The sequence below is a fragment of the Schistocerca nitens genome, chromosome 8, assembly GCF_023898315.1.
Source record: "Schistocerca nitens isolate TAMUIC-IGC-003100 chromosome 8, iqSchNite1.1, whole genome shotgun sequence".
Taxonomy (NCBI): Eukaryota; Metazoa; Arthropoda; class Insecta; order Orthoptera; family Acrididae; genus Schistocerca; species Schistocerca nitens.
In genome coordinates this window covers 156,162,008-156,187,239 of record NC_064621.1, presented here as the reverse complement: position 1 = coordinate 156,187,239, position 25,232 = coordinate 156,162,008, and positions in this window count along the sequence as shown.

Sequence of the window (25,232 nt, the reverse complement as noted above, 5' to 3'; positions counted from 1 at the left end):
TTCCCCCCGCACTCCGTTTGCGAGTAGAACATGAAAGGAAAATAGTATTAGTTTCACATGGTACCCTCTGCCACGCACAGTGCGGAGTATCTATGTAGATGTAGATGTAAAAAATCATCATTGACGCGCAAATCGGAGAAATGGTGTCATATAAAAAGACTTGGATCAGGGGGTCAAATTCCCCAGAAAGGTACTCCCGGGCAATAATGCCATACGAACATTTCATTTGTTTGTGCTCGGTTCGCAGTGGTCCAGTCGGCCCGCCGGTCACTCGCCTAGTTACGCTCCCCCCCCCCCCCCCCCCCCCCCCCCCCCCCGGTAGTGCGTTACTAAATTTTCATTCAAGTTGACTATAATTTTCATGCCAGTTATACACTACTGGACATTAAAATTGCTGCACCACGAAGATGACGTGCTACAGACGCGAAATTTAACCGACAGGAAGAAGATGCTCTGATATGAAAATGATTAGCTTTACAGAGCATTCACAAAATGTTGGCGCCGGTGGCGACCCCTACAACGTACTGACATGAGGAAAGTTTCCAACCGATTTCTCATACACAAACAGCAGTTCACGGGCGTTGCCTGGTGAAACGTTGTTGTGATCCCTCGTGTAAGGAAGAGAAATGCGTACCATCACGTTTCCGACTTTGAACGGAACGCCGTGCTGGATCCCAACGGCCTCGTATCACTAGCAGTCGAGATGACAGGCATCTTTTCCGCATGGCTGTAACGGACCGTGCAGCCACGTCTCGATCCCTGAGTCAACAGATGGGGACGTTTGCAAGACAAAAACCATCCGCACGAACAGTTCGACGACGTTTGCAGCAGCATGGACTATCAGCTCGGAGGCCATGGCTGCGGTTACCTTCGACGCTGCATCACAGACAGGAGCGCCTGCGATGGTGTACTCAATGACGAACCTGGGTGCACGAATGGCAAAACGTCATTTTTTCGGATGAATCCAGGTTCTGTTTACAGCATCATGATGGTCGCATCCGTGTTTGGCGACATCGCGGTGAACGCACATTGGAAGCGTGTATTCGTCATCGCCATACTGGCGTATCACCCGGCGTAATGGTATGGGGTGCCATTGGTTACACGTCTCGGTCACCTCTTGTTCGCACTGACGGCACTTTGAACAGTGGACGTTACATTTCATATGTGTTACGACCCGTGGCTCTACCCTTCATTCGATCCCTGCGAAACCCTACATTTCAGCAGGATAATGCTCGACCGCATGTTGAAGGTCCTGTGCTGGCCTTTCTGGATACAGAAAATGTTCGACTGCTGCCCTGGCCAGCACATTCTCCAAATCTCTCACCAATTGAAATCGTCTGGTCAATGGTGGCCTAGCAACTGGCTTGTCACATTACGCCAGTCACTACTCTTGATCAACTGTGGTATCGTGTTGAAGCTGCTTGGGCAGCTGCACCTGTACACGCCATGCTAGCTCTGTTTGACTCAATGCCCAGGCGTATCAAGGCCGTTATTACGGCCAGTTGTGGTGTTCTGGGTACTAATTTCTGAGGATATATGCAGCTAAATTGCGTGAAAATGTAATCACATGTCAGTTCTAGTATAATATATTTGTCCAATGAATACCCGTTTATCATCTGCAATTCTTCTTGGTGTAGCAATTTTAATGGGCAGTTGTGTATATGAACCATTGCCTGAGGTGACATACACAATAAATGATAAAAATATATGAATCGTTAACTCATATAACAGCTGTGACACATTTCCTGAACGAGCCTATAAGCTCGTCCTATTGACTACTGTGTGAGCAAAGCCAGTTTCCTGTAGCCGGGCATGAGGGTGGGGGGGGGGGGAGTATCTTTTTGTTCACTCTCGAACTGATGAGTCGGTCTGTACATAATCCTGCTAATTAGGCACTGGTCTGGGGATACAAGGCTAACTTCAGGGGTGAGTCATCTCCCTGCCACGGCCGGTATTTTCCAATACCTGTTGAATAGTAACCTCTGAGAGTGGTAGCCGGAAGCTGCACTTATACGAGGGTTGTTTTTTAAGTAAGGGCCGTTCGCGCGTATAGTCCCGTAGTTCGCGCGGACGCCGCAACAAGCCACCGCGCCACTTGCCGGCATCCTTCCCGTTCACACTGATGCAAGTTGAAGCTCTGTAGCTGACGTGTACGCATCGCTGTCCTATTTTATAATGTTTACGATTATTGAATCGCCCGCCGCGTGTGAGATACGGTCAGTGATACGTTTTTTGACCGCAGGAAGCCTATCAGCTGCAGAAATTCATCGTCAGTTAACAGAAGTTTCTGGCTTGAATGCAATGAGTGAAGGTAAAGTGCGTCAATGGGTTAGAGAGTTTAAAAATGGCCGTCAAAACGTCCATGACGAAGAACGCTCAGGTCGGCCCTCTGTGATCACTGATGATTTGGTGGCTGCAGTCGAAACAAAGATTCGTGAGGACACAAGATTCACAATTTCCACTCTTTCTTCGGAATTTCCGCAAGTTTCAAGTTCGGTTTTGCACAAAATTGTGTCTGAAAACCTAACTTTAAGAAACTGTGTTCTCGGTGGGTACCCAGACTCCTCACAGAGGACCACAAAGGGAAGAGATTTGCCACTTCATTGGACTTTTTGATTCGTTACGAGGAAGAAGGGGACGACATGTTGAGTCAAATTGTCACTGGAGATGAAACATGGGTATCCCATATCACCCCCGAAAGCAAGCGACAATCGATGGAATGGCGACACACAACCTCACCCGTCAAGGTCAAAGCCAAACAGACGCTGTCAAAGCGCAAGATTATGGCAACTGTGTTCTGGGACCGGCGCGGTGTTTTGCTAGTGAACTTTATGCCACGAGGAACGACAATCAACTCAGATGCCTACTGTGCTACTCTAAAGAAGCTCCGCAGAGCAATGCAAAACAAAAGGCGCGGCATGCTGACAAAAGGAGTTTTGCTCCTGCACGATAACGCTAGGCATCACACCTCTCAAAAGACTCGGAATTTGATTGATTCTTTTGGCTGGGAAGTTTTGGACCATGCACCATACAGCCCCGACCTTGCACCTAGCGATTTTCACCTTTTCCGGTACCTGAAACACCATGTTGGCGGGCAGCGCTTCAATGACGACGATGAAGTGAAAGCGGCCGTGAACTCTTGGCTGTCGGAGCAGGCAGCCGAATTCTTTGAAGAGGGAATTAAAAACTTAGTTGTACGGTATGACAAGTGCTTAAATAAACAAGACAACTATGTAGAAAAATAGGTAAAAGTGTATAGACTGTTAGAGAGCAGGAAACGGCCAGTAAAGAAGCCAACATGCTGCTCCTGATTCTGTTCGTGATTTGATGAAAGGGCTGAGCATCAGGCGTATCTTACAGTTTCTGAGACGCCTGAAGATTCACAACGACGGTGTCATGTAAATGCTATACGACAGAGAGACGTCGTGGCTTTACATTGTAGAACGTGGTAAGCTTCCAGTAACGCTGGTTTAGATTATGATATGCGAGGGTGTCTGCTGGTAACATGCACAGACGTGACGCAGATGACGTTGCTGCACGTACAAAAACACTGACGTAAACGATCTGTAACATCAAAAAATAATTACTGTAGAGTAATGAAATTTAGGGAATACATTTGTACAGGAAACATATTTAACTGATTACCAGTGGAAGAGCACAGGTAAATGTAAGCGTGAGCGAAGCCATAGCAAATACGAAATGCTGGTACATTAATAACCGGTGTAACCACTATAATATTGAATGCAAGTATGCGAACTGCCGGATGTCAGTTTGTGGGATTGAGTTCCGCGTCTGTTGCACTTGTTCGGTCAGTACACGGATGGTTAATGCTAGTTATGGATGATGCTGGAGTTGTCGTCCGTTGATGTACCATATGTGCTCGATTGGTGACAGATCTGCTGATCGAGCAGGCCGAGGGAACGTATCGACACTCCGTAGTGCATATTGGGCTACAACAGCGGTACGTGGGCGAGCATTAACCCGTTGGAAAATACCACCTGGCGCTGCAACAGTTTGAACCACCCGAATGACATATACTTTGCAGTCGCGAAGCGTGGGATAACCACAAGAGTTCTCCTCCTGTCATACGAAATCGCACCCCAGACCCTTACTCCAAGTGTAAGTCCAAAGTGTCTTAACATACAGACAGGTTGGTTGCTGGCCGTCAACTGACCTTCTTCTAACCAACACACGGCCATCATTGGCAGAAGCAAAACCAGCTTTCACCAGAGAACACAACAGACCTCCACCCTGGCCACCTATGAGCTCTCACTTGACACCAATGAAGACGTAAACGGCGGTCGTTTGGGGTCAGTGGAATGCGCGCTCCAGGGCATCTGGCTCGGAGCCGTCCTTGAAGTAATCTTTTTGTAACACTTCGTTGTGTTACTGAGGTGCCAACTGCTGCTCAAGTTGCTGATGGAGATGACGTACGATGCGACAGAGCCATATTCAAAATACGATGGTCTTCCCTCTCGTTAGAGGCACATGGGTCCGGAGCCCAGTCTTCTTACGACCGACCGTACATTCTCATGACCATCGCTGCCAGCAATAATGTACAGAGCCCACATTCTTGTCAAATCTTTTTGCAGTATCTCAGAAGTAACATCCATCTTCTCGTAGCCTTACAATATGACCTCATTCAAACTCAGTGAGGTGTTCATAATGGCGTCTTAGTGGCCTTAAAGACATTCTTGACTAACATCAACCCACCACTCTTATGCAACTGACGCGAAATTTGAATAGACGTCATCTTTCAGACGTAGAAACACTCCTACCAACTTTCGTTCATATCGCACAACTCCCTGTTGGTGCTGCAATTTTTTTCAGTCAGTTTACTATAAAATTTTCGCAGCATCCAACTAGAAATTGCTTATTTTCCTTCTTTGTCGAGTTGGACTTTGTTACTCTGTCACGCTGAAGCAGCTAAATGAACTTTGGAATGGATAAAAATGGTTCAAATGGCTCTGAGCACTATGGGACTCAACTTCTCAGGTCATCAGTATCCTATAACTTAGCACCACTTAAACCTAACTAACATAAGGACATCACACACATCCATGCTCGAGGCAGGATTCGAACCTGCGACCGTAGCGGTCGCGCGGTTCCAGACTGTAGCGCCTAGAACCGCTCAGCCACACCGGCCGGCTTTGGAATGGAGATAGCCTATACCATAATTAACACGTAGGTTAACTTTTTATTCCGAAACACACACTGTTACCGTGGGATGATCAACGTGACTATTGTTCACGTGGGATAGGTGTAACATGACTAAAATGTCACCCATGAAAATTAACTATCAAATGAATGCATTAAGTTTAGCGCAGAGGTTAGGTTTTTCCTTAAGTAAACGTGTGTGGTGTGAGCGACATGTATTCTGTCAGCTTCTCCAATCGTCTCAAGATTTGGTATAAGATCGCGCGGTTTGTTGAGTCACATGCAGCTCGCACTTCGGTGCCTGCCAGAGATAGCTTTCTTGATGGCGCATACGCGTGGATATTGAAGTTCGGCGTTAACATTTCTTTATAAATAACTGTTTAGTCGAGGGTAACATCGCGGGGCGCAACTAGTTAACTATAAAAATCTGAGGTATTTTCAGTGTTTTTTAATGACTGCAATGGTTTCATATTAATCATTAATGACTCCCCTTTTAAGACCCATGTCGTAATGTTTGGAAGTGTCTCGTTCGCATTTTAACGGGGTCCATTAGTGAAACAGAAGTCGAAAACACTTTGAAATATTACAGTGAGTTGTTGAAATTACTCCAGTAATGAGGTTCTGATGGAATGAGTTACTGTCACCCACGCATTCCTGTTTAAGTGCATGTTATTACGAAATGGGGCTACATTACTCATTACTGGGGCTAATCATCTGTTAACACATTTACCTGCTAACACTGAGAGGGTACGCGCTGGTGTTTTATCGAAGTATGCTAATTGTCATTTTAAGCCTATGTAGCAATAATGACAGAGCAATATCACACCATCGACTGTAACACGACGCGTGCTTCTGGCAGCTGTGTGACAGAAACCATTGTAATTCGAGGTAAAAATAAGTTAGTTTAAAGAGTTTCTAAACACCCTTTCCTAAGCAGTGAAGATGTTTACTTGGATGGGACCTGTGTCTTGGTAATGTGTGCTTACAGTAATTTGTATTTACAATTTTATTTTATCCGCATTGGATCTTGTGAACTTCATGGTCGTTTATGATGGCGAATGGCGCAACCAGCCATAAATACTTTTTGCATGTTTTGTTTTACTGCCACAACCGGTCTCAGCCTACACATGTCCATCTTCAGATGGGCAATATATTTCATTATATAGATGTTTTGGCTAACAGCATGTCGTCTTCACAATGCACAAGAATAGTTGATATTTATATTTGAGATTTACCGCCACTTTATCAGTTGGTTCATTAATAAAAGTACGCTAAAGTGCTTGAAATATATATATATATATATATATATATATATATATATATATATGATGCAAAATAGTCGTGTTCACTTACATATGTACCTGTAGATGATGGTTCGTTTTCGTTTAGTTGTGATCCATGTGGTTTTCCAGCTCAATGTTTATGTTCTTGAAGTCCACCACAACACACGTATTGTAAATAAGTTACTGTGGCACACTTCACAATATTTGAAATGCAAATTGAGGACTGCACATGTGTTACACACTTGATGTTTTTCTTTACAATGCAAAGAATATCATTAAGCATTTGCATTGTAAAGAAAAACATCAAGTGTGTAGCACATGTGTAATACTCAAGAAGCATTTTAAGAATATTCTGAAGTGTGCCACAGTAACTTATTTACAATACATGCATTATGTTGGAATTTAAGAACATATACATCGAGCTGGAAGACCACATGGATCACAACACACACACACACACACACACACACACACACACACACACACACATATATATATATATATATATATATATATATATATATATATATATATATATATCCCTGGTCCTTTGTCCCACTTCAACGCAGGGTCGGCCTTGTTTGTACGGATTTGGTGGTGTTAGTGTCAGAGGGTGGCCGGATGCCCTTCCTGTCTCCTGTCGCCACCCCATTACCCCCCCCCCCCAACCCGGGACACAATTAGTGTATCCCAGCTGTCTGCGTCCGAATGTTTTTCAAATGTCTGCGAGTTGTGTAACTGAGGCGGGACATGGGGCCCAGCCCAGCATTCACCTATTGGAATGTGGAAAACCGCCTAAAAATCACATCCAGGCTGGTCAGCACACCAGCCCTCGTCGTTAATCCGCCAGGCGGATTCGATTTGTGCAGTGTGGTACAGATGATATGCCATTAGCTAAAACATCTAGGTAACTAAGAATATTAGCCACCTCAAGATGGGTGTGGCAGCCCGAAACGGGCTATGGTAGTAAAATAAAACATTAAAGAAGTATTTGTGGCTGGTTGTTTCATTTGCCAACGTTTTGTGTTTACTTTTTGAAAAACTATATTTTCGCCTTTGATAGTTAGCATTATCGCCAATCACAACGACTGGAAGTTCCATCGCAGAGTATGTTCCAAGTGAAAATTTCGAAATAAAGTACTTCTCATTCTTTTCAGCTTAAATATAGAGAGTAAACGATTACTGCTTTCGACACACCACAGTGTTTAGGGAAAGTCGAAACGAACAGTTTATATTAGCCACTTATGGTCTGTCAAACGCGTTGGCGCAGAACTACGATTCGTCGTTAAACGCAATGCGACGGCTTGCAGCAGCAGTCCATGCTTCCAGGTCATGCCACCACCCCAAACACAGGCCTGTGCTATTAACGCAGGATATGCATGGATGGTAGTTCCGTAGTCTGCTGGTGCTAGTTTGCGACGAATTGTGCAGGATGACACAGGGTTTGCTGGGAGGCCATTGCTTGTTCCAGGATGGCAGACAGAGATCAGATTTCATCGACCGGAACCTAGATGACGAGTATGCCTGCCCTAACCTTCGTACGTAGTCTAACCTCACGCCACTGTCAGATCCCAAAGCCCCACAAATCTGGATATTACACGATCCAGTCAGCTGGCCACATGGAGACAGACAGTGAGGCCGCTTTCAATTTCTGACAGATGTTAATAACGCTGTCCCACACGAGTACTTGACATCGCCAAGTTTTTCGCAGTGATCACTCAAAACTGACGGTTTTCATTCCTCTTAGGTATCTTGCGAAACTAGTAACCACAACAATGTATTCTGATGGGCGCTCTGCCTGCCATAGATAATTGCAACTGTAAAAATTTACACAAACGCCGGTGATGTGTATGTATACGAGCTTATACTGACATCTCTCCATATCTTCTGGGTGCTTCAATTCTTTTGCCTGGCAGCATGTATCAAAAATTGGTTTTAATAGTGACGTTTTTAGACAGGAGACTTCTCAATTATGTTCTGTGTTTTAGTTTGTGTGTTTTCACATCTCCTTGAGAATAAATAAGAAAAAGTTAGACAGATCTTGTACTCAAGCTTAAAAAATATGTTCTTTTACTTATGTTCACTTCGTTCTCCATTACTACCCATTCTCGTTGTTGGCATATTTTTCTTTTGTGGGATATTCCTGCTTGTGTGTTCGGAGTTGTAGTTTTTGAACATGCATTACTAAATAAATGTCACAGGGTTTTTGTTTAAATTTTCCAGGTTTTATGAGTTATACTAACTTTTAATCACTTCCACTAGATACAAGGTCCAGAATAAAATCCACAACTCAAACAAACTGGACATAAAGTTACGATACCACCAAACATTTACATGAAAGGTATTACGATACAAATTTTGCAATACTCCCAAGGACAATGTTTCAACAAAGCAGTTGAAATAGTTTTTACTCTGAATTTTTTGTGATTAACTTTTATAAATGTTTCAGCAGTCAATTACGATAGTGGTACTAATTGCAAATCGAATTTCAACAACAAAAATTAAACTCTCAAAGAAGTTTACGAGCGGTGAATAAGCAATAAAGTGACATTGAACATAAAGAAAACTAATGACATGAATTTCAGTTTGAAGAGGGAAAATGACAATGTTAAATTAAATGAAGATGGCACCTCTATAGACTGCGTAACAAATACAAAATTTCTAGGAATGAATATTGATTCACAGTTGAAGTGGTGTGAAGAAGCAAAGATACTTGCAAACAGGATGTCATCAGCATGTTATCAGCATGTTATGCCCTTAGAAGCCTATCATCAGTGTGTAACGTGCAGTGTCTTTTAGTTTCATACTATTCATATGTACGCTCAATTCTTAGCTATAGCATTCTTTTTTGAGGAACAAATGCACAAAATATGAACACAATTTTCAAACTCCAGAAAAGAGCCGTAAGAATAATAATCAAAAATAGTAGTCGAGCTCATTGTAAAGATCTGTTCAAAACACTGGGTATTTTAACTGCTCCGTGTGAACACATTTGCCAGTGAGTTGTACACATCAAAAATAACATTGGTAATTACTGCACCAACAGCTCTGTCCGTGACCATGGAAGAAGAGCTAGACTAAACTTTCATTTACCAAGAAAAAACAAACATAAAACTGAAAACAGCATTTTCTACCAAGGAATGAAACTATACAATAATTTAACAAAAGAGGTTATAGAAATTGCAAAAATACACTTATTTAAAAAGGCAGCTAAAAAGTACCTGTTATGCAATACATTTGATACATTGAAGGATTACTTAAACATCCACCATTCCACATAACACCTTCACACAATGCTTTTTCCTTCTTCTTTTCCTTTTCTAGAAAAACTTACCCCCAAGCTATGCATAGCACAATACTAAAACCTCTTCCTCTTTCTGACCTCAACATCTCACTTATTATAGAGGGATGTTGACTCAGTTTTTCAGGATAGCAAATGGGAAGTTGCGGTACAGAAAATGGCCCAGAAATCACCAGTGTGTGTGTGTGTGTTTGTGTGTGTTATGAGTGAAGTGTTATGAAACAATGTGTGTATAGTGTGTACAGTGACTGATAGTGAGATATGAGTGAACAGTGTGACATTCCATAATTTAATAAGTTATTCGTAAAAGAAGCATTGTATACCAGGAGTAAATCTAGTGATTGTCTGTAACTAGAAGTCTGTAAATGTATGTGTATACAAATTAGCTTATTTTAAATTGGTCTGAACTTGTAAATACTTTGCCATGTCCTATATCCTTGTAAAAAGAGATCTATGGATGAATAAAGCTACTACTACTACTACTACTACTACTACTACTAAAAAAAACTATAAAAAAGTTAAGAAAGTCTGTAGAACATTCAAACTAACACTAATCAGATGCAAACGCATCTGCATGTTTCTTTTCACTTTGACACGTGTGAGTCAGTGCCATTTAAGTTATAAATATAGATATAAAAATTGTTGTATGTGAAGTGTGATTGGATCGTGTTGTATACTAGACTAGTGTATTGTGCTCCTCAGTAGTGAATGAAACTGTAGAATTGGCCAGTTTCATTACACCATTACTGCGACTGCTTGGCAACTTGTTGCTGCGCTAAGCGCTGAAACGCCGGAGCAGAGGAGGGCATGGCGCAGCAGCTAGCTAGGTGGTATTGCAGCGTTCTGCGAGCTGGTGCGGTTGGCAGCCCTGGCGCGCACTAATCTGGGCCGCTTGCCGCGGTGGATCCCCGGCGGGACGCGCTGGTTTGGGAAACAGCGCGGGGTGAATATGAATGAGGCGCAGGCAGCCGGAAGAAAGGGCCGGGCTGGGTATTGTGCAGGAGACGCGTCCTCGGCTTGTTGTGCCGAGTGCTGTCTGCGACAACAGCTGCTGCCTCCCCTGCCCTTGTCTGCTTCACCATTAATACGGTTCGTGAGCACCGTCTGCGCCAGCTCGCCCTACTACACGACTTTACCTGGCCGTGCTCCGGCGACCCGTGACACCTGCTATAACCCTTTGAAATCTGAGATCAGTCTTCGTTTCTCCCGGATCAGCTAAAGTTCAAGTAACTTACGGGATTGCAGCCGGACAACGTGCTCGACAACTGCACCCCCACAGTTTCAAGGCACAAATGAAATGTGAGATTTCTGCATCGCAGTGCAATGCAGATTTAAAGGCCATTTCACACTGGCTGTCACGGCACTGTCACATCACGGCTCCGTCACGTCACAGAGTATTCACGCTGTGCGCACGACATGGCACGTGAAGCCAGTTCAGTTCACGTGATCTCCACTCGCGTTCTGGAAGTCCTCAACTGCTTTTTTCCTGGAACTGCGATCTTCGCAAGATGATTCTCAACTGTTTTTACGCGCGAAGTCCACATACGTAACGCAGTAAGTTATGTACGGAGATCCTGGAATCACATTTCTATGAAATTTACACTTATCGGACTTAAATGGTTTCCAGCTTATATGGATAGCTTGTATATCGGAGGAGTGCGAAACGACGCAAAATGAAAGTGGGTCCAAAAAATGATATTACGTCGTACAGAATGAGAGTTTCAAGCGTTATAAAAGGAGCTCGAGGAAGAGGAACCTGCATTTTACAAATATTTTAGAAAATCGAAGCCCCAATTTTTTCATATATTACGTCAAACAGCGCACATAACTGCAAAAAGGAACACAATGTTATGGTTCAAATGGCTCTGAGCACTATGGGACTTAACTTCTAAGGTCATCAGTCCCCTAGAACTCAGAACTACTTAGACCTAACTAACCTAAGGACATCACACACATCCATGCCCGGAGCAGGATTCGAACCTGCGCGGTTCCAGACTGTAGCGCCTAGAACCGCTCGGCCACTACAGCCGGCCACAATGTTACGAGCTGCCATCACACCCTATGAAAAGTTGCTTTGTGTGAGTTTAGTTTCCAGTCCAGTGCAAATCTTTGTGCAATAATCATATCTCCCTTAATACTTTTCCACCCAGATTTTACAGATTTTCTTTGCCTCTCGTATTTGGCATACAATAGTTCAGATGCCTTATTTGTACTGCGATCAGCTAGTGAAACCAATCAAATACTGACCACTGATGCTTGCATAACTGTTTCACAGCCGGCCGAAGTGGCCGTGCGGTTAAAGGCGCTGCAGTCTGGAACCGCAAGACCGCTACGGTCGCAGGTTCGAATCCTGCCTCGGGCATGGATGTTTGTGATGTCCTTAGGTTAGTTAGGTTTAACTAGTTCTAAGTTCTAGGGGACTAATGACCTCAGCAGTTGAGTCCCATAGTGCTCAGAGCCATTTTTTGAACTGTTTCACACAAATCCATAGAGCTCTTTAACAATAAATAGGCCTGCCACAAACAAATATTTAAACAAACAACTCTTAATACTTTACTCGATGTATACTTAAAAAAAATTTTTTTTTGCGAGTGTTGCAGTACCATTTCTTCAGGAAACCTTACGAATGCCTGACAACATACAAGCAACATACAAACAAATTCCACTTACTAATCAATCTGATTCTACCCACAGAACTTTTCTCACTTCAAGTTGCAGCTGTATTGGAATCCATTTCATCGTAAAGTGTTAAATACGGTAGCGGTCCGTATAAAAATCCACTTTATAAATGAAGAACGCAAGTAATTTACTACGCTCATTTCGTACAATTGAGACTGCTGCCTCACTGCTTCAATTAATCTTTCGGCATTCCTTATAAAATAATGAATTTTAACTAAAGAAACGAAACGAAAAAAATTATAACAAATAACAAAAGCAACGAACAACAAACTGATATCAAACATGAAAAGCATGACGACATGTGCGCATGGCTGTGAATATGGAAGAAATGAGCTTGGGAGCCACATGATCAACAAAGAACGATGAAGTCAGCCGTCACAGCTTTCTTCCTGAGCAAACTTGACGGTGCCGTGAGGTGACAGGACGTGACTTGACGTGACGGCCAGTATGAGTGGTCGCATTTGGAATGCACCGCAGAACTTTTCAACGTGACGTGACGTGACGTGACGGCCAGTGTGAATTGCTCGTAAAACCTAGTTGGTGGGTCTACGCTAACCATAAATCAGAAGAAATGCTGGAATAAAACACACAGTAAATAACTAGCGCCACCAAACCAAAGATGACTAACGTCAGATATGTAGATTGATGACTTTCTCCCATTCTTTGTTGTTGTTTTTTTTCTTTTTTAAAATGTTGCATGACTGTTAAATAGTCTGTATGTGGTACTTATACTTTCACATCTAACTACAAAGCCTTTTTATCTTATTACATTGTGACCGCACCATAATTACAAATATTGACTCAATGTTGTTGTTGTTGTGGTCTTCAGTCCTGAGACTGGTTTGATGCAGCTCTCCATGCTACTCTATCCTGTGCAACCTTCTTCATCTCCCAGTACTTACTACCACCTACATCCTTCCGAATCTGCTTAGTGTATTCATCTCTTGGTCTCCCTCTATGATTTTTACCCTCCACGCTGCCCTCCAATGCTAAATTTGTGATCCCTTGATGCCTCAGAACATGTCCTACCAACCGGTCCCTTCTTTTGGCAAGTTGTGCCACAAACTCCTCTTCTTCCCAATTCTATTCAATACCTCCTCATTAGTTATGTGATCTACCCATCTAATCTTCAGCATTCTTCTGTAGCACCACATTTCGAAAGCTTCTATTCTCTTCTTGTCCAAACTATTTATCGTCCACGTTTCACTTCCATACCTGGCTACACTCCATACAAATTTCTCATCTTCAGAAACGCTTTCCTTGCCATTGCCAGTCTACATTTTATATCCTCTCTACTTCGACCATCATCAGTTATTTTGTTCCCTAAATAGCAAAACTCCTTTACTACTTTAAGTGTATTGCCTCACCCGGCCGGGAAGGCCGAGCGGTTCTAACGCTTCAGTCTGGAACTGCGCGACCGCTACAGTCACAGGTTCGAATCCTGCCCCGGGCATGGATGTGTGTGATGTCCTTAGGTTAGTTAGGTTTAAGTAGTTCTAAGTTCTAGGGGACTGATGACCTCAGAAGTTAAGTCCCATAGTGCTTAGAGCCATTTGAACCATTTTTTTTATTGACTCAAAGTGATTAACAAATTGTTTGTACTCTAGTATGGACATGTATCATTTATGTATAAATTGATTTTTGAATGCCTTACTTTGTAAGTTTGGTAAACTTTGTATGCCAAGATGCCTCCGTCTTATTATTTATCAGGTCTGTAAGATGGCCATCATAGACGAAAATTATGTCGTCCATAAATTGAGTAAATAGAGAGTCTTTCCCGGATTACTTTGATGTTTGTTGCGACTCTGTCGCAAATCATTTCCATAGTGCAGATGCACAACAGGCTCGAACTCTTACGGGAATCTGCGAAATGCCGCGAATAATGAGGATAATGGGCAAGGGCATTGTATTAGTAGCGTGTGGATAAGTTGAGAATTTGGTTCTGACAGGAAGCGTGCTAGGGTAGTCCGTGATGTTGCGATGACCGTGGTGTCCAGCTGGCGCAGTGGTCAGGGCGTCTGCCCAGTTAGCAGGAGACCAAGGTTTGAATCCCTGTCCGGCACAAATTTTCAACTTCCCCCATTGATTTAAATCAATGCCCACTTGCAGCCAATGTTTGTATTTCCTTTGAGTCTTAATTTCCTTAATGTGTTGTTCGGTAAGAAGGATAATTTTTGGAACCCAACTCTGATGTCAATGTCCGTGCTGAGGTGGATGCACGGGTTCTCGCCAGCTCCCGGAGGTTAAGTATTGTCGGGCGTGGCCAGTATTTGGAGGGGTGACCGTCCGAGGACGCCGCGTACTGTTAACAAATTTCCCCTTTGCCTTTACAGTACAGGGGTGATGAGGGGTGCTGGTGTAAAGTGCCTGATCATTGGTTTGCGCCAATTTCCTGGATCGCAGTATCTCGTGAGAGAGGACATGTGACACTGTTGAGTGCCGGCCGCAGTGGCCGAGCGGTTCTAGGCGCTACAGTCTGGAACCGCGCGACCGCTACGGTCGCAGGTTCGAATCCTGCCTCGGGTATGGATGTATGTGATGTCCTTAGTTAGGTTTAAGTAGTTCTAAGTTCTAGGGGACTGATGACCTCAGATGTAAAGTCCTATAGTGCTCAGACCCATTTCAACCAACACTGTTGAGTAATCGTCCGTCAGTTGGGGACGCTAAACTCGTCAGTCGCCATGGTGCTCTTAGAGAGGAATGGGCTATGTGCGGCATCGGGTTTCATTGTGTTCCTTTTCTCATCATCTTCAACACGAGTAGGATGCTACACTGCCGGCCGAAGTGGCCGTGCGGTTAAAGGCGCTGCAGTCTGGAACCGCAAGACCGCTACGGTCGCAGGTTCGAATCCTGCCTCGGGCATGGATGTTTGTGATGTCCTTAGGTTAGTTAGGTTTAACTAGTTCTCAGTTCTAGGGGACTAATGACCTCAGCAGTTGAGTCCCATAGTGCTCAGAGCCATTGATGCTACACTACACGCACAAAATTACGATCATCTATACATAACATATGCACTTACGCACACAGCTCCCATACTTTGCAAACGAACGGTGCTTGCGGGCACAGAGGATAGCAAAATCCTTTCCAATTAGGCGGCTGAACCCACCCTTTGGTGATGTGTCGGCAGCTGGGCCAACACCTTGTAGATAGAGGTGGCTTAAAAGGCACGCTAGACTAACGCAGACGGGCGTGAAGTACTGGAACAGGATACGTAATTAATGCTATGAAGAAAAGTACGTAGCTGGTATAATACTTATCTTTAATCAATCATTGTGGTACATCGCACAAAGGAGACTTTAATTACAATCACTGTAAGGCTAATGGCGCCTTGTTAGTTCGTAGCCATTAACTTAGCTGAAGGCTATTCTGTCTCTCGGCTAATGAGAGAGAAAGGCTTCGTACGTCTAGTCGCTAGCTCTGTCGTCCGTACAACTGGGCTGAGTTCGAGTCAGTCTCTCGAGACCTGCCTTGTGGTGGCGCTAGGTTTGCGATCACACAGTGGCGACACGCGGGTCCGACATGTACTACAGGACCGCGGCCGATTTAAGCTACCACCTAGCACGTGTGGTGTCTGGCTGTGACACCACATTTGGGATCTCCCATCCTCTCATGCCACACGACTTCACTTTGCTCTAACTGATTTGTGCCTTCGGGTTTATAGTTAACACCATCAGGCTCTATGTGAAAGGGTACTTTGTCCATAGGTTCATAGGGCCATGTCACTTCAGGCTCTGCAAGTTTGTTAGCTAAGTTAACTGACCTTGTGGTTATCTTCCGCAGATCAGACGCCTGTTGCACAATCAACAAACCTTTCGTCGGGAGTCTCTATCTGCATCTGCATTCATACTCTGAAGACCACTTTAACTGCATTGTAGTGGCTACTTCGTAATGTAACAGTTATTATGGTTTCTTCCCATTCAATCTACTGATAGATCGTGAGAAGTACGTTTCTGTAAGTACTGTAATTGGTATAATCTTGTCCTTGCGATCCTTACGTGAACTATTACCAGATTCATAAATTAAAACTGGTTCTTGAAATTTTGAAAGTAGGTTTTGTCTGGAGGCTTACCGTCTGAGCTCTTGATATTCACATGAGTGTTTCTCTTTCCTACAAAGGGTTCTCTATTTTTCATGCGTGCTTCTATAGATTCGCATTTCTTCTTTAGCCATTTCTGCCTTGCCATTTTGCATTTCCTGTCAATCTCACTTTTTAGTGTTGACTGTTTTTTTTTTTGCTTGCTTCACTTGTCATGTTTTGTTTTTTTTTTCTTTCGTCAGTTAAACTCAATATTTCGAGTGTAATCCACGGATTTCTACTGCCCTTTGTTTTTTTGCCTGTTTCGTCTTCTGATGCCATAATTTTCTATCTCTCAAAGCTACCTGTTTGTCTTCTATTATATTTCTTTCTCCTGATTCCTATAGTCGTTGCCTAATGCTCCCTTTCACTCTGACCCATTGGTTCTTTTAATTTATCCGCGTCCCTTTTCCTTACTTTTCCCTTTTTGTGCAATTTCTTCAGTTTATAACCAATAAATTATTATCAGAATCCAGATTTTCCACTCGAAATGTTTCACGATTTAAGATCTGGTTTTCAGCTCTGGGTCCTATCGTTATATAATCTTTATGAACCAATACAGTGTCTCCAGGTTTCTTCCACGTAACGAACCTTCTTTTATGCTTCCCGAAACAAGTGTTAGCTGTGATTTAATTGTGCTCTGCTCAGAATCCTACCAGGCTGCTTCCTCTACCATTCCTTTCACCAGTTCACGTTCCCCTGCTAATTTTGCTTCTTTCTCTTTTCCTACTATTCTACAGTCCCGTATCACAATTAAATTTTCGTCTCCCTTAACGATATGAATAAACTATATTAACTCACCATACATTTTCTTTCAGTCTTTTCATCTTCTTGAAGATGTTAAGAATATAAACCTGCAGTACTGTGATGGTTATTGGCAATGTGTCTATATTTGCTACAATAATGCGTTCACAACGTTGTACGTTTTATAAACCATGGAAAAAGAAGAACCCATATGAAAGGATAAACACTAACAATTTGTTTCACATTACTACAGCTATCGCTCCTGCTATTGATTCTATACTGCCACTGTTATTACTGATGTTACTTTGTTCCAGACGTAACGTCGGCCTTGTTTCCATATTTTATTGCTGCTTTCTGAACACTGTCTTGTTCTTCACAGCATCAGAAGCATGCGACTAAGAGAATACTTTGCTTTGTGAATACCAAAGTAAAATCACGTAGATGAACTACGCCAGCGAAATTCAGTCTGTCGACAGGCAAAGCTATCTGACGGATAGAATTCGCCTCTAACGGAGAGCAAATTCAGCCGCAAGAGCGTGACCCGAGTTGCGACCTGATGAAGTAGCAATCTGTCGGAATGCGCCGTTGAATACAGCATGAGGTATACACGTGGTTAGCTTAGCCTAGACAGATAGGTGTATAGAGCTTTAGTCGTGGATGAAATGGAAACTGTTGGTAGCTGACGACTCTATCCGATGGTAGCGGGGCAGTAGTGTCACATAGGGTAGAAGCGAGAAGACAAAAATCATGGAAACCCGTAAATAGAAATGTTCTTTGTCACGGTTTATGTACTTCATTGCCTGTTCTCCTTCCTCTGCTTTGTTCTACGGATTACGAGCGTTCTTCACTGGCCCATAGGATTCGTAATTCTTTCACTGTAGAAGAGTGCATTTAATATTTTCTCTGTAATACACACTATTCTGTGCCAAACTAATTTCACATGCTGAGTTCAATTACATTGTTGTATTTAGGGGACCTCGAGCGCGGGAAGCGAGGACGCTACCGCAAGACCACGAGCTGCGGACAACTATATCAATAGTAAAATATAATATAAAGACAAGTCGTTGTTTTACTTTGTTACCGAATATCAAATTTTGACGCAATGGTCTAATAAACATTTTTTAGGACATAGGCTATCTATATTTTTATGTCTTATGTATAATTTTGCACAAAAATTGTCTACACAACAATGTGTTGTTTTGATTTCTTCCTCCTAGTTCGTTCTAACAGAAAACAGGAAAATTGTATTTATGTGTAACTTCGTATTTATACCCGCTCTCAGATTAAAACAATGCGAAATACTCTCATTGAAGCTACCATTATGACAGATCCAGCAACTGGAGAGATCTCTCTCATACGCCGTACAGATTGAGCCCAAGCGATTTATCTACACATTTTAAGCGACTTCGCTTTTCAGTTACGTCTTGGTTTACGATGATGATGATGTCGTGTGGCGAGGGCCTACCGTCGGGTAGACCGCTCCCTTGGTGCAAGTCTTTCGATTTGACGCCACTTCGGCGACTTGCGCATCGATGGGGATGAAATGATGATGATTAGGACAACACAACACCCAGTCCCTGAGCGGAGAAAATCTCCGACCCATCCGGGAATCGAACCCGGGCCCTTAGGATTGACAGTCTGTCCCGCTGACCACTCAGTTACCGGGGGCGGATGTCTTGGTTTACAATAACAATAAACAAAGCTCAAGGTCAGGGAAGTGAGGGGGGAGAGAGAAGATGGACAGGGAGAGAGGGGGGAGATGGATAGAAAGAGCGAATGCGTAGGAGGAGATGGATGGAGTGAGGGGAATGGAGGTAATGGTCAGAGACAGGGAGAGGAGCTGGAGATGGAGGAAGAGAGGGGGAGAGGAGAGGGGCAAACAGAAAGAGGACAAAAAGATTAGGTCGTATATCCAGTTCCTAGATATATTTAGCAATTGCGAAGCATTGCTATGTTCGCTAGTCTAATCTAGAACCGAAAATTAATGAATTACTACGACACAGATAGCGCATTAAATATGCAGAGTTTATGCTCACTGACAAGAAGTAGAACAACACAGACAAATTATAGGCAGGTAGAGTTAATTTAAGAGCGGTAGCAGCAATGGACATGTAAGGACAGAAGAGGGAGGAAGAAGAGGAAGATGATAAAAAAAAACCTCTACATGGCGTTGAACTAGTCGCAGAGTAAGATCTCGTGTTGTCATTATGATGAGATGATAGACAGTTAGTCTCTGATGCGAGGTTCTGAGACGCATGCGCACTGTGGAACGAATGGAGATATTCGTCCTCGTAAACCGGTCTTCATCGTGTACAGTTACATTTTGACAGTGTGTGTACGTCATGTAGCAATTCAAATGTATCTATCAACACACTTTAGGCAAGAATATGGCGAGTAATATTATGAGGGGTGGAGAGGATCCGATGTGATTGAACCGCAGTGCTGCGAGAGCAAAGAGAGCAAAGTGAAGTGAATGTCTTCCAGAAAAAAAAAATAAAAATACCGGAGCGAAGCCTGAATGGGCGTAAGGTAAGCGGAGTGAAAAACTTTCAATGAATACGAAAGTAAAGTTTTCGCGAGCAAAATTTTTAAGAAGTTTTAATCTTTAACAGATCCAAATTATCTATCTAGTCATTGAACGACCACAGTGGCAGTGAAGCGGAAGATGACAAACAGAAGGCTGACATGATGAATGTGGAGTTCCAAAATTGTTCCACAGCGGATGACTGTAATACGGTTTCTCTGCTCAGTCGTCGTGAGAAAGATGAAATGACAGAAATTGAGGTAAGAGAGTGTCGAATAGATAAATAAAAAAATCGCTCAACCGTTGGAAACCGTATGAACCTGACGAGATACTCGAGAGATTCTGTACAAATTATGCTCCGTTCTGGTTTTCCCATAGATCATGTTTCACTGCCATAGAAAGCTGTGCTCCAACGTACAGTCTCAGAAATTTCTTCCTATGTTTGATACTAAGAGGATCCTCTTGGTCAATGCTAGTCTCTTTTTGATATCCGCCACCTCCGGCCGTTACTGGTTATTTTGCTGCCTACGTAGCAGAAATCCTTAACTTCGTGTACTTCGTGCCCATCAATCGTGACGTTTCCCGCTGTTCTCATTTCTGCAACTTCTCATAACTTTCGTATTTAATCGAATTACTCTCAATCCATATTCTGTACTCATTAGACTGTTCATCGCATTCAACAGATTCTGTAATTCTTCTTTACTTTCACTGAGGATGTCATCGACGAATCTTATCATTTATATTCTTTCACCTTGAATTTTAATTTCATTCCTGAATCGTTCTCTTGTTTTCATCATTGTTTCTTCGATGTACTTATTGAACAACAGAAGCGAAAGACTACTTCACTATCTTACACCCTTTTTAATCCGAAAACTTCCTTCTATTACATTTGGGATTAGTTTTTCATTTATCCTCAACAAGTGTTCATTCTGACGTCTACCGGATGCACGACGATAGTCAAACACATACTGCGCTTTTTCGAGCACATCTGGAATTTATGTACTCACTGCTACGGCTACACGGCGATATCTAAATCTGATGGAAATGGAGGCACATTGGCGGAATCACAAGTACGAAGCCACCAATTATAAAGTCATAATACAGAGAAAGAAATTCCCATAGGCGAGCTACAAATACATAACATATGAAATGAATTCTATAAATATTATTACAGTATAGTGCCCAATAACAGAGGCGTGAGGTTCAAAGTATGTGAACGTAGAACAATTATTACTGTGAGAGCGCGGTTCTGCTCTCGGTGCTTTGTACTGGGACAATGTTTACAGTTTATGAGCGAGATCTTATTCTACGCTGCTACGAATGATAACATACATCGCACGAGATAAACCGACAGTTACATTTTTTAACTATTCATTGGTAGGTGTTCAAAATTGCGTGTGAAATCTTATGGACTTAACTGCTAAGGTCATCAGTCCCTAAGCTTACACACTACTTAACCTAAATTATCCTAAGGACAAACACACACACCCATGCCCGAGAGAGGACTCGAACCTCCTCCGGGACCAGCCGCACAGCCCATGACTGCAGCGCCTGAGACCGCTCGGCTAATCCCGCGCGGCAGTATGTGTATGCTTGGTTGTTTTCATATAATCTTCTACGGTGTTCTTCTTGTACGTTTACCGGATATATTGGGCATATCTGACGAAGGCTTTTTGGCAGTAATTATAAAATATTTTATTCATTCTTTCTTGTCTTTTACGTCTTATGTATTTATGTTTTTGGTTTTCACTTTTGAGCATAGTAGCTCATTTTTCATTGTACTCCCGGATAACCTTATGATGCCCCACTCAAGTAAAATGCGTCTTCTTTGAACCAATAATGAGCATTTTTCAACCTAGGACTGTTTTTTTAATATTAATTACAATGTAAGATTGCTGTACCACCGTGCCACAGTGGCCAGGAATAAATTTTGAAAGCTTTTAGTTTCGATGTGTAAATTAAACTTCATCTCACGTTTCTGTCTTCATTGAAGAAATAGTCTTCTGAAACCGATAGATATTGACGAAACCTTTCATCAGATAATCTCTCTCTTCCCGCAGCTGTGAATGAAATAAATAACCTATCATTTCACACAGAGGGTATGCTACCCTGACGTAACAAATGAAACGAGAATTTTATCAGATTTCATATAATGAGACTCTAGCAACACTGTTGACGGCAGGACATAGCAGTCCAAATAGAAAGCTTTGTTTTACCGAGCAGATGCAGGAAGTCTTTCAGAGGCACGAGGCAGTGCGGTGTAGCGACGTCGTTGTAGGTTCGCTACGGAGGCAGAGACAATGCGTGCTGAGGCAGGCTCCTGATGTTTACGAGCTACCACAGCTGTATTTCTTCGACCGAGAACGTGCCGTGCGTGTTGCGGCCTGCGTGGCGGCGTGGCCCCTCACAACACAAACGGTATTTTCGCTTTCTTGACGCCTGGCACGCAATTAAGTGAAGAATTCGATGGAAATTTCCAGTGTGGTAGATATTGGCACAGGGCAAATGCACAGCCGGAGAAATGCAACACCCTCAAGGGCTGTCAGCTTTAGGGTATGCCGACCGGTGTAGCCGAGCGTTTCTAGGCGCTTCAGTCTGGAACCGCTCGACCGCTACGGTCGCAGGTTTGAATCCTGCCTCGGGTATGGATGTGTGTGATGTCCTTAGGTTAGTTAGGTTTAAGTAGTTCTAAGTTCTATGGGACTGATGACCTCAGATGTTACGTCCAGTAGTGCTCAGAGCCAATTGCACCATCTTTAGGGTATAATATGTCCATACTGGTAGGTTGTAGTGTCAATGATTCATTTGTCGCGATCATCGGCGATCGGAGGCCGCTCAGGAGGTCTGTCTGTGGCTCCTTTGTGTTGACTGCTGGCAGTAACTGTGCTAAGATGAACAATGTGTGCAACATTCATTCCAGGGTAAAACCAAGCCCCACCGACGAGTACATATTACTGATGGACATCTTTAGCCAATTAAACAGGGTCGCATTGTGGTCTTGCGAGAGGCAGGATGGACATGTCAGCGAATTGATGCACATGTTGGGCACAGTGTGTCGGTGGTGTGTCGCTCCTTTCATCTGAGGTCTGCAGAACATTCCGACACCAGTGGAGCAGATTCTGGACCTCCTCGTAGCACTGAACCACCACAAGGTCGACATGCGAGGTGCATTCAAGTTCTAAGGCCTCCGATTTTTTTGCTATGGACTGGAAAGAGGTAGAAACATTCGCATTGTTCTAAAATGAGGCCGCGTTCATTGTCAATACGTCCCAGAGATGGCAGCACCGTACGACAGATGGAATTTTACCGCCAGCGGCGAGAATGAGAACTGTTTTAAATACTTAAAATGGCGACGTTTTCCTTACTTGAACAGCGTGCAATCATTCGTTTTCTGAATTTGCGTGGTGTGAAACCAATTGAAATTCATCGACAGTTGAAAGAGACATGTGGTGATGGAGTTATGGATGTGTCGAAAGTGCGTTCGTGGGTGCGACAGTTTAATGAAGGCAGAACATCGTGTGACAACAAACCAAAACAACCTCGGGCTCGCACAAGCCGGTCTGACGACATGATCGGGAAAGTGGAGAGAATTGTTTTGGGGGATCGCCGAAAGACTGTTGAACAGATCGCCTCCAGAGTTGGCAATTTTGTGGGTTCTGTGCACACAATCCTGCATGACGACCTGAAAATGCAAAGAGTGCCATCCAGGTGGGTGCCACGAATACTGACGGACGACCACACGGGTGCCCGTGTGGCATGTTGACAAGCAATGTTGACGCGCAACGACAGCATGAATGGGACTTTCTTTTCGTCGGTTGTGACAATGGATGAGACGTGGATGCCATTTTTCAATCCAGAAACAAAGCGCCAGTCAGCTCAATGGAAGCACACAGATTCACCGCTACCAAAAAAATTTCGGGTAACCGCCAGTGCTGAAAAAATAATGGTGTCCATGTTCTGGGACAGCGAGGGCGTAATCCTTACCCATTGCGTTCCAAAGGGCACTACGGTAACAGGTGCATCCTACGAAAATGTTTTGAAGAACAAATTCCTTCCTGCACTGCAACAAAAACGTCCGGGAAGGGCTGCGCATGTGCTGTTTCACCAAGACAACGCACCCGCACATCGAGCTAACGTTACGCAACAGTTTCTTCGTGATAACAACTTTGAAATGATTCCTCATGCTCCCTACTCACCTGACCTGGCTCCTAGTGACTTTTGGCTTTTTCCAACAATGAAAGACACTCTTCGTGGCCGCACATTCACCAGCCGTGCTGCTATTGCCTCGGCGATTTTCCAGTGGTCAAAACAGACTCCTAAAGAAGCCTTCGCCGCTGCCATGGAATCATGGCGTCAGCGTTGTGAAAAATGTGTACGTCTGCAGGGCGATTACGTCGAGAACTAACGCCAGTTTCATCGAGGGCCTTAGAACTTGAATGCACCTCGTATTATGTGACAGCGGTGGTCGATTGAACATCATTCGGGAAGAGAATCCGGTCACATCTTGCACCTGCTCTTCGTAACGGACCGTTGGGAACCCTCCGCTCGCAGTAGGGTTAATACCTCGTGTGCCTCTAGCCAGCTCATCACTGACACGACGATACAGCTAAGCATGGCCTCTGTGGTGTCATGAAAAATTGGCTCGAGGATGGAATGGCGCTCTGTCGTCTTCAGCGATGACAGTAGGCCCTGGACGTAGACATGTATGGTGTAGGCCTGGGGAGCTGCCGATTCCAGAGTGCATGGATGATCAACGGAAAGTGGAAACGAGGTAGCGCGTCCATTTTCTGCACGTGACTGCTTTTGGGGGATGATCCACAGGAGCTCGCCTACGTGCTAGGCTACTCCAGCAAATTTATTACAGGAACTTAGGGCGCCTGGGAACACGATAACAGGTAGCTATTGTAACACAGATATCTTAGCTTGTGGATTTTCCTGCCAATGTGAAGATCGCACGGTCTCTAGGACCTAGACGGTAGAGAGTGGGAAGTTTATAGTTGCTCAAGGCGGGGGTGCGCAGGGGGGGGGGGAGGGAGTGAATCGGAGAGTAGTTTTGCCGCTAGTGCGTGTTTGCGTGTGGCGAAGAGGAAGTGGTGAATGAGTACAGCCTTAGGTAGCAAGCAACCATCCAACCGAAGCAAAGGTGAAACAGTGAACAATTTCACCCGACTTAGGCGAGGTTGCTTGGTTGTAAAATAGTTGGGCACTGAAGTGTAGAGAGCGAGGAGGTAATAAACAACTTAATAATTGAATTTGCAATCACAGACTAGAGGGGGATACGCTATAATGTAAATAAGTTTCCGGTACTGGGCTGGCCTTCGTAATCACGGCCGAAACTTGATTTTATTAAGTTCTGAGAATGAAAACGTGGTCCAAGTAGGCTGTGTTCTTTTTCAATGGCCTACGATTAAAAGTGGTCTATCTCACGTACAATAAAAAGAATACAGGCGCGCGGGATTAGCCGAGCAG